The following is a 9,093-nucleotide window of genomic DNA, read 5'->3' on the forward strand; positions in this document are numbered from 1 at the left end:
TTTGTAAATGTGTTTGTTGGTTTCTGTTAATCTATCTGTTAACAAAAGTGCAAGGTTAAATACTAAGGCCAGAAAGTAACCATCAGTTAGACTGGAACTATGCTTTTAATTTGCAATTCAGACCTGGTCTACCTTGTTATTTTGATGTTTAAAATAGGTTGTTTGGCTACGCCTGCTCTGGATTCCAGCTGTGAGGGAGGGGGAGGCATGGCTGTGGAATTTGTCAAAGGTGCCCAAACAGCTTGGCTGGCCTTGAATACTCTTACACCTTGACATACAAGAAGGCAATCTTCTGATCCCTCATCTTGCTTCATTTTTGATTGATTTTCAGGACATAAACACAGTTTTCCTTCAAGGCTCCGATGACTCAGACTTGAAAGATTCCCTGAATCAGGTATCTCAAACATGAATGTGATTTCAACTGTCCCTCTCAGTGCATTCCTTGCTGGCAAATAAAGAGACCTCGTTGTGATTCTGGGAGGCATTGACACACACAAGCTTATTGTGTGCACATGCATCCCCAGTAATCACAGTGGGGAGTTTTTATTTGCTAGTTAAGAATGGACTGAAAGTTACAAATTTTCTTACAATAATCAACAGAATTTTATCTGTGGTAAGGGGAAAGCCGATTCCCCTCCTCTTCCCCCATTCCCAACATCCTAGAGTTTCAAAGCTAAAGCCTGGGAAATCAAATAAGGAAGCCAAAAACACCCTTTTCTCCAGTGACAATTTTCAAAACAAAAGCAAGCTAAACTGCACACTGAGACAAAATTGAGCTACAATAAAAGAATGGTTCCCAAAGTTGGAGCCCTGAAAAAGTCTGAAGCCATAGCCAGCACAGCATCAGTGGTTTGAGGTTCTGAATGCTGTAGTCCAAGAACATCTAGGGACCCAAATCTGTGAACCATTGAAATCAACAAACAGTATTTTATCTTTTCGGGAGCTCTGTTCCTAGTGTCATGTTACCAATATATTTTGCTTCAAAGTCAGCCAGAGAATTCTGATGTCATATCAAGATGAGTGTGCTATATCATGCAGTGCAAATGCCCAGAAACTTCACAGGAGTTTGCGATACATAGGTCAGTCCTGTTCTCTTTTTTACGTACTTTTGCAAAGAGTGATATAGTCAATATTTATTTTGTGCGTTCATACAAATAAAACTGCAAGGAAAGCAGGGAGTCATAAGGAATGTGAGGGAAAAAAGGTCAGATAGCAGAAGTGAAAAAGACTGGTTTAAACAAGAACCAGAAAGGAAGAAGTGTTTCAGTTGTGGTTCGGTTTTAATTGGGTTGGAGTTTACCTCAGAAATATAATCACATAAATCTGTTTATTTTCTTTCAGCACATTCAGTGCATTATATTGAGAAGCCATTGTTTATCTTGTCTTGTCTCTTCAACATGGGATGTTAGAAAGGACTTGAGGCACATGTCACTAAAATATTAAGATCAGTCAAAAGTAGAAAATGTTGTAAATACATAAGAAACAGGAAACTACGGTGTTAGTTGGACTACTGGCCAATAAAAGAGTTAAGTGTACTAAAGGAGGATAAAAGGCAGCAGAAAAGCTGAATTAATTTTTTTGCATCTATCTTCACTGTGGAAGGTGTAGAACAAGGTAGGTAACCGGAGACCTCTAGATTTTTATTTTTTAAAAATATTTTGTCTACCACAGCACTAGTCAGCATTGTTGTAGAGTTTTGAATTTCTGGTTATATTCCTCTAGCTGAGCAATTAACAGTGACACTGTGAGGGTTCGATGTTTTGGGGGTCAGTCACTTTAAATAAAGAACGAGACGGTTTTAACAATTCAGCTGGTTCTGTATTTATTGGAACATCAATGGTAACTGGAACTTCGAGAGGAACAGTTTCTAACGTCTCGTGTGGCGCAAACTCTGGCCGCAAGGGTGTCCATAAATTCCCAACAAACGGATTACTGTCCTCCATCATGCATGGTCCCGTTACGCCTTTCTCGGGTACCAGGTTCTCTCCGACCTCTTCATCGGGACCAATCAAGGGAACTGTCTCTTCGTCGCGGCTCCAGCCCCATAAGGACGACCCCTCTCCTCCATCTGCCAACCACGGTCCGGGTAGACCCCCATCTTCTGTAACTCGGCAAGATGCCATGCCTTTTTCCTCTCTAGTTCCCTGACAACAGCTTCTCTTTCCTCTCTTAACCTACGTCTCCAGTCTTTGGCTTCCGTCTCTCCCCAATACGAGGGACGGGGTTTTAAGCCTTGCTGCCTTCTCCTCTCCGCCTCCTCGTGGGGCACTTTCACCTGCTCCCACTCTCCAGTCCAGGGATCCTGGACCCAAATCAATTCCCAACCTCCCGGAATGTCTTCCCACTTCCCTTTTATATCCCCGGCTGCTGCCTCTATCTACTCCTTCCCCATTCCCACCAAATCTTTCCTGGGTCTCGGTGTCAGGGTTAACCCCTTCAGTGCCTGTACCAGGTCACTGGTATCGACTCCTTTATCTACTAACCCCCTGACTTCCGGTATCTCTCCCAATTCGTGAGTGTCCACCTGTTTATCTTCACGTCGGGGCGGGGAAGGAGGAGGGGATGTCTGGGTAGTCTGGACCCGCGATGGGAGTGACGGCACTCCTACATAAGCTTCCTGCCTGGGGACCTCACAGACACCATACCAAGTTCTTGGCATTTTGGATAAATTTTAAATAATCAAATCACCAGATCTGAATGGTATCCCCCATGAATTCAAACTGAAAAAATGCAAACATGAAAATGCTGACATCCTATTGCCATAGGATTTTTCACTTTTTCTTGCCTGAGGACAAAGGTAAATACAGTAGCTAGGTTCTTGAAGAAAGACTGAACCTCACAAGCCTGCTCTGTAAGGCTGCAGAAGATTTCTCTGATTGCTGCAGCCAATATGCCACAACGTTAAGATCTATTATTCAAGGTGGCCTTTGGCAATTGACGTGTTTTGTTGTAGAAAGGACTTTGAACTGGATGGATGCAGTATTCTTTGTTTCTAAATTGTTTTAAATATTGTATGCTTTCCTTCTTGTTATTTTTAAATTGGTTTTGTACTGCTTATCCTTAAGGCACTGCAGCTTAGTTTTTCCTCAAAACATGGAGGAGAGTGGAGTGAAACAGGCAGATGGTTATTCTCACAATCCTTATACTGTATTTCAAGTTGGCTGGAGAGCTCCATCCATTAGGTATCTGGCTGTGGGGCCAGAAGTTGGGTGTTTGATTCCCCACTGTGCACCATAGAAGAGCCAGCCTGTGTAACCTTGGGCAAGCTGCCCAGCCCCACGAGAAGGGAATGGAAAACCATGTCTGAGTACTCTTTATTTAGAAAACCCTGAAAGGAGTCAACATAAATAAGAGTTGACTTTACAGCACATCATGATGGTGGTGGTGGTGGTGGTGGTGGTGATGATGATGTAAGAGGAAAGCTGTCCAAAAGAGAAATCCTGGGACTAATTTCATTGTCCTCAAAGACAGAAACCTGAAAAATTCTGTGTGGGATGTTGTCCAAGGGACCATAGGACTGCCACCTAAGCTTGCCTGAAAAAAAAAAAAAGGAATAAAGTAATTCTAAAAAAACAGATTCCAAATAAGTCTTCATTCATCTTTTTTCACTACTTTTTAAACATGCAGAGTGGTAAGTGACACCTTCGGGAACTGGGAATTCCCCCACTTTGAGACAATGATAAACCTACAGCGCAATTTGAAATTTTGTTTTTATGGGAAGTATCCCAGGTACAAATCCTTGAGAAGCGAAGAGCAATTAAGAAATCCGTTCTGTGGGGAGGATATCCAATAAACAGGATTATGCATAATATGATTATCTCATTACAAGCAACAACAACGAAAGGAAAAGAATGGCAGATATCTGTATTAAGAGCCATGAACAGAGGGAAGTTGAACGGCAACAGCTGAAGAGGAACCCTGTGGGAGCAAAGGGGGCACTGGCTTAGGAGAAATATCATTCCCCATCAGAGATCTCAGACAGCAATACTAATCAGCTGCATTCTTCCTACTGTTTTAGCCCTGTGTGCTAATTGCGAAGGGCATGTCTGCAGCTGCTCCTCTGTTCACCATCTGTCACTCAACACAACCTGAGGAGCTGGTGCATTCTTCACAGCAGCCTTATTTTCTTCCTGGTTGCCAGTGATCCCTGCTGTAGGTGGGGGAGGGACTTCTGCCTGAAAAGCTGTACCTTTTAAAAATAATTATTTTGCTTATGTTCGGATGTCTGGCAAGATACTTCATATTAGTCCTCACCCCATTTGTTCTCTCTTCATTTTCCGTTCCTTAATGTTTTAGATGTTTATTAGCATACTTGTATTAAGAAAAACACAAGACAATCACACACTCGAACCCTCTCCCTGTAGCATCTACTGCATTGCTCATCTCACACTGATACTAACATCTGGTCAAGCAAACAAATTAAAATGGGGAGGTGAGGGAGAAAAAGCACACCTGTCGAATTTCCTCTGTTGTTTTGGTAGTGAATGAAATTGTTTGTCACCTTTCCCAGCTGAAGGTAATTTCATACAGCTTGTACATTCATTGCCTCAAAATTATTCCATGTGTGGTGAGGTCTGCAGGCACCACTGTGCACTGGATTCCACCCCCACCCCCCACCCCGCAAGACCACAGTCTGGAGAGGGATTTAGAAGAAATAGGCAATGATTAATATAGAGGAAATGAGAGGTAACAATCCAGTTGAGCACTTCACAGGCATTATTTTCATTGTTTTGTTTCAAAGAGACTTCTCAGGGAAAGGTTCTGGTGGATCGTATCCCTTTTGTATACTAGGCCTTCCAGTGTATTTTACTCCAATTGTGGAATGACAGAAGAACGGGCATCTGTGGTATTTTATTTGACAGTGATATTCTGGAGTAAGGAGATACGATTAAATAATGAAGTAGACTAAAGACAGCCTGGATGACAGGGCCTGTTTCAGGTGAATGAATTGCATTTGAAGTAGAGATGGGGATGAAACAAACCATAGAGCCATAATAATAATAATAATAATAATAATAATAATAATAATAATAATAATAATAATAATAATAATAATAATAATAATAATAATAATAATAATAATAATAATAATAATAATAATAATAATAATAATAATAAAATAATAAAATAATAAAAATAAAAATAAAAATAAAAATAAAAATGACGAATCAGATCATTTGATGGTTCATGTTGACGCTAAAGAGCACTTTCCATGGGGACCTGCTTTGGGGAGGCTATAACTCAGACATCCCAAATCCAATCCTTGGCAAACTGGGAGAGGGTGGGAAGGGGAGTTAGCTGAAGACTCACCATGAGTTTAACATCTCTCACTCACACAGGAGCCATTCCACCACTCCTGGAAATCCTGAATTACACAAACCAGTTTGTTTAATTGGAAAGTTCATCACAAACTGCCATTTTCCTGGTTCATGCCCATTTCTAGTTTGAAGGTGTGGGACTATGGCCAGGAATCCTCAGAATTCTGTCTGAGGAATTCTTGGAGAGTTATGTGAGTTGGAGTAAAAAATGTCTGAATCACATACCACAATTTCCAGTGCTACAACCTGTTATTTCTGTGATCGGAGTTTCACGTCTGAATATTTGTATAATGACCCTTGCCCACAAAATGTGCCAAATGGGGCAACATCTGTGGCATGGATTGGGAACAGGGGCTGTTGGGCCCTACGGCACATTGGCTGCCACCAACAACTTAGAGGTTCCTAGGTTTGCCACCCAGGACATTTAAAAGGGCCATCGCAAAATAACTTGTTCATAAAAACTGAACACAAAAGAATAATTAGTCTCAGAACACCCTTGGGAGAAAGACTTGGCAATTATAATTAAACATGCCAGACATGTATCTTAACTTAATTATTAAAAGCAGCAGTTTCTTGTCTTTTCTTAGCTGCCTGAGCAGATTGCTGTTTCCTTCCTTAATTAGTAAAACCTTACTTAGCACATTATTTTCAGTGATACATTATGGAATAAATTATTATTACATGCCTGAAGATGGGAGACTGAGCCTCAAATGTACTGCAAAATCAAAATAATGCAAAAAAAAAAAAAACATTTCCGTAAGAAGAGTCTATAAAAGGCATCAGAATCTGTCTGTTCTACTTTACAGAATTTCAGGCATGGAAAGTGGGAGGCTTATTGCTGAAGGTTAAATTGGAATATGGTGCATATGCAGGCTCTCATTGCAACTCTGATACACACACCCTGGTCTCTTGCTCCGATTAAGTTCTGTGGACAGGATCTGTCCCATTTTTTTGAAAGAAGCCCAGTTTGCACAATGCTGATTGGCTGGCCCTTATATTTGTCTTGAAGCCAACCTCCATATAAAATCGAGGCAAGAGGAAGTGAAGAATATTGAAGTGGTAGCTTTTTCCGATAATACCGGATGTTTGAACCATTAAAACATGCAGGTATTTGGAAACTGAACAGGCAGTTTGTGTGAAGTGTTATTATGAGGGGAATGAAAACTAAGCCATTTGATTGGATCCAGATGTATATGCCAAATCAAAGTTCCTAGGAAGAACCAGTGTTTATCTGATTCAAAGTATTTTCAGAAGAAAAAGCTCCTGTACCTATTCTACTTTGTAAGATTGTTAATATGCAACCTGGGCTCTGAACACAGACAGAATTCTGACTCCTGTCTTCTGAAGATGCCGGCCACAGAGACTGTTGAAACGTTAGGAAGAAATACCTCAAGAACACGGCCAGACAGCCTGAAAAACCTACAACAGGCATGTTTCTGTTTTGTTTGTAATTGTTTGCATTGTGTGATCAGAAAAAAAATATACTTCAGATCAACTTGTACTATAAGCACATCAAATCCCACAGTATTTGATCATGTAGTCACATCCCAAAATTACTTGAACTGAAGCCAACAGTATGGTAAACAAGTGATGAAACAGATATTCATGGCTGGCCCTACCATTAGACAAAATGAGCAGATTTTGATTTCCATAAAAGTGTAGCAGATTATTACTTTGTAATTTTTGTGTGTATACTTTCAGGGTGGAGTAAAGTATTGGTGGAATATTCTGCCCCTTGTGCCAAATGATTTGGCCAGCCTTGGGTCTTATGCCCCTTGACTTGGGGAGAGGGGAAGGGAATGCCATTTGCTACAGCATTTTGCACCAAAAGAGTAGTTGATTGACTAGAAGGGCGGGATATAAATAAATAAATAAATAAATAAATAAATAAATAAATAAATAAATAAATAAATAAAAAATAAATAAATAAATAAATAAATAAATAAATAAATAAATAAATAAATAAATAAAATGCCTGGAGGTTTAACTTCCTTTAAGACAAGCATGCAAGGTGTGCATGTGTGTGTGTATGCACAGATAAATGCACACACACAGATATGGCCACCTTTGCAAGGAGGTAGTGATGTCCACTTGCCTGGTATAATTGGCTCGAATACAATTGATACCCCCAACCACAACAGCCAGACAGGAGCTTTGGAAGGATTTTATGACATCAAAGTTTCCCACTCATTATGTAGTGTGCTGTTTGGTACTGACTTTGGGATACATACTGGCAGCAGCTTGTTCACTTTAGGGAGCTCGTTTCTGACCATTTTGCACCATGGCTAGAGAAGAGCATGTAAGCTGACAGATCACACTTTTTCTTAGTGATGTGCCTCCTCAATGTGACATGATTCATTCTTTACAGGGACCGTAGGAGAGAGGTGTGTTTCCAAAAATACCTAACATGATGGTTTACATGTTCTTTTTTTGTATGATGGATGTGCTACATGGAGACAGAACAAACTCTCAAAGTGAATGCCTCTGTTGAAATGCCTCAGTGTTCTGGATGTAAGGTGACAAGGAGGGTGTACAAGAGCAAAACATACTTGTACAAGAGCAAAACATATATGCAGCCAATGAAATCAGAGGTTAATCTATCCCTATTTAGTCACTGTCCCTGCTTTTTTACGCTTCAAGTGAATGTTTGTTATAATGTTCTGCATGTAGAGAAAGGTTGTCAGCCTTTCCTTAGATCTAAAAGCAACCATTCCAGAATATTTCCTGAAGGATGCACACACATTTGGCTTGCTCCATGTCTCCTTGTTGTTAATGACCAAATTATTACACCAATTAGAAATAAAGACTGAAATAGCTGCCCTTGAAATAGAGAGGGCAACTCAACTTTTCAGGAAAAAAAAGTCATCATCAAAGAAAGACTGCTGCAGCTTCATTATTTCAGGGGCAAGCCATGGTTGGGATGTAATACTCTCCAGGCTTAAAAGGAAGGTACCTCAAAATGCTAGATGCAGGGGAGGGGTAGCAGTAGACAGGTATCTAGTTGTCTCCTGTGCTCCCAGAGGCATCTGGTGAGGCCACTGTGAGATACAGGAAGCTGAACTAGGTGGGCCCTTGGCCTGATCCAGCAGGGCTCTTCTTGTGTTCTTACGCTTCTGGAATGATCCAGGTTTTTACAGCAGATTGTATTGATGAAGCATCAGCCCTGTTACAGGGAAATTAGAATTACCAGCTATGAGAATGTTTCACTTCTCAGTGCTGACATTCACAATGTAAACAAGAGGAAAGGCTGTTTACCTCAGTGCTTCGTTTTCCCCGTGGTGTGGGTTTACTAGAATCAGGGGACTTGAGAAGTACCTGGGAAATATCACCAAACAATTCTATGAAGACCAGATTTAGATTTTGTGGGCTGAAGATGAATGAATATGTTACTCGAGAAGCATGAAAGCAACTGGGAAGCAGGGAAGCAAATCCACAGCTCAAGGAAATATTTAAAGCAGTCCTTTGTATCTCTTCTTGTGGGAATATTCTCTATTTATCATTTCAGATGAAAGTCTAAAACATTTGGAAAGGTCAATGGGAGTCCATTTTGTTCAATAAAAAGTAATCGATTCATTCAGCCAGCACTATTAGCACGTCCAGGATTGTGAGTCAAGGCTGAGACTGAAACTTGTCCCACTTCATTTCCTCTAGAGAGGTGGCATAAAATATTTTATTCATTTTCCTACTTGCCAAGAGCTCCAGGAGGTAAATTAATGTACTAGCATGGGTTTGATCATGCAGATCCACATTATTTCTGCCTTGAGCTCCACTTCTA

At 40.5% G+C, this 9,093-nt stretch overlaps 1 long non-coding RNA gene across 1 annotated transcript; it reads right to left on the reverse strand.

Moving 5' to 3' along the window:
* Positions 1–1,694: 1,694 nt before the first annotated feature.
* Positions 1,695–4,915, reverse strand: LOC144588166 (uncharacterized). Its single transcript, XR_013543540.1, has 2 exons — positions 4,453–4,915; positions 1,695–3,534 (listed from the first exon to the last, which is right to left on the reverse strand). It is a non-coding gene; the product is annotated as an uncharacterized LOC144588166 (long non-coding RNA).
* Positions 4,916–9,093: the final 4,178 nt, after the last annotated feature.

This window comes from Pogona vitticeps, chromosome 3, assembly GCF_051106095.1.
Source record: "Pogona vitticeps strain Pit_001003342236 chromosome 3, PviZW2.1, whole genome shotgun sequence".
NCBI lineage: Eukaryota > Metazoa > Chordata > Lepidosauria > Squamata > Agamidae > Pogona > Pogona vitticeps.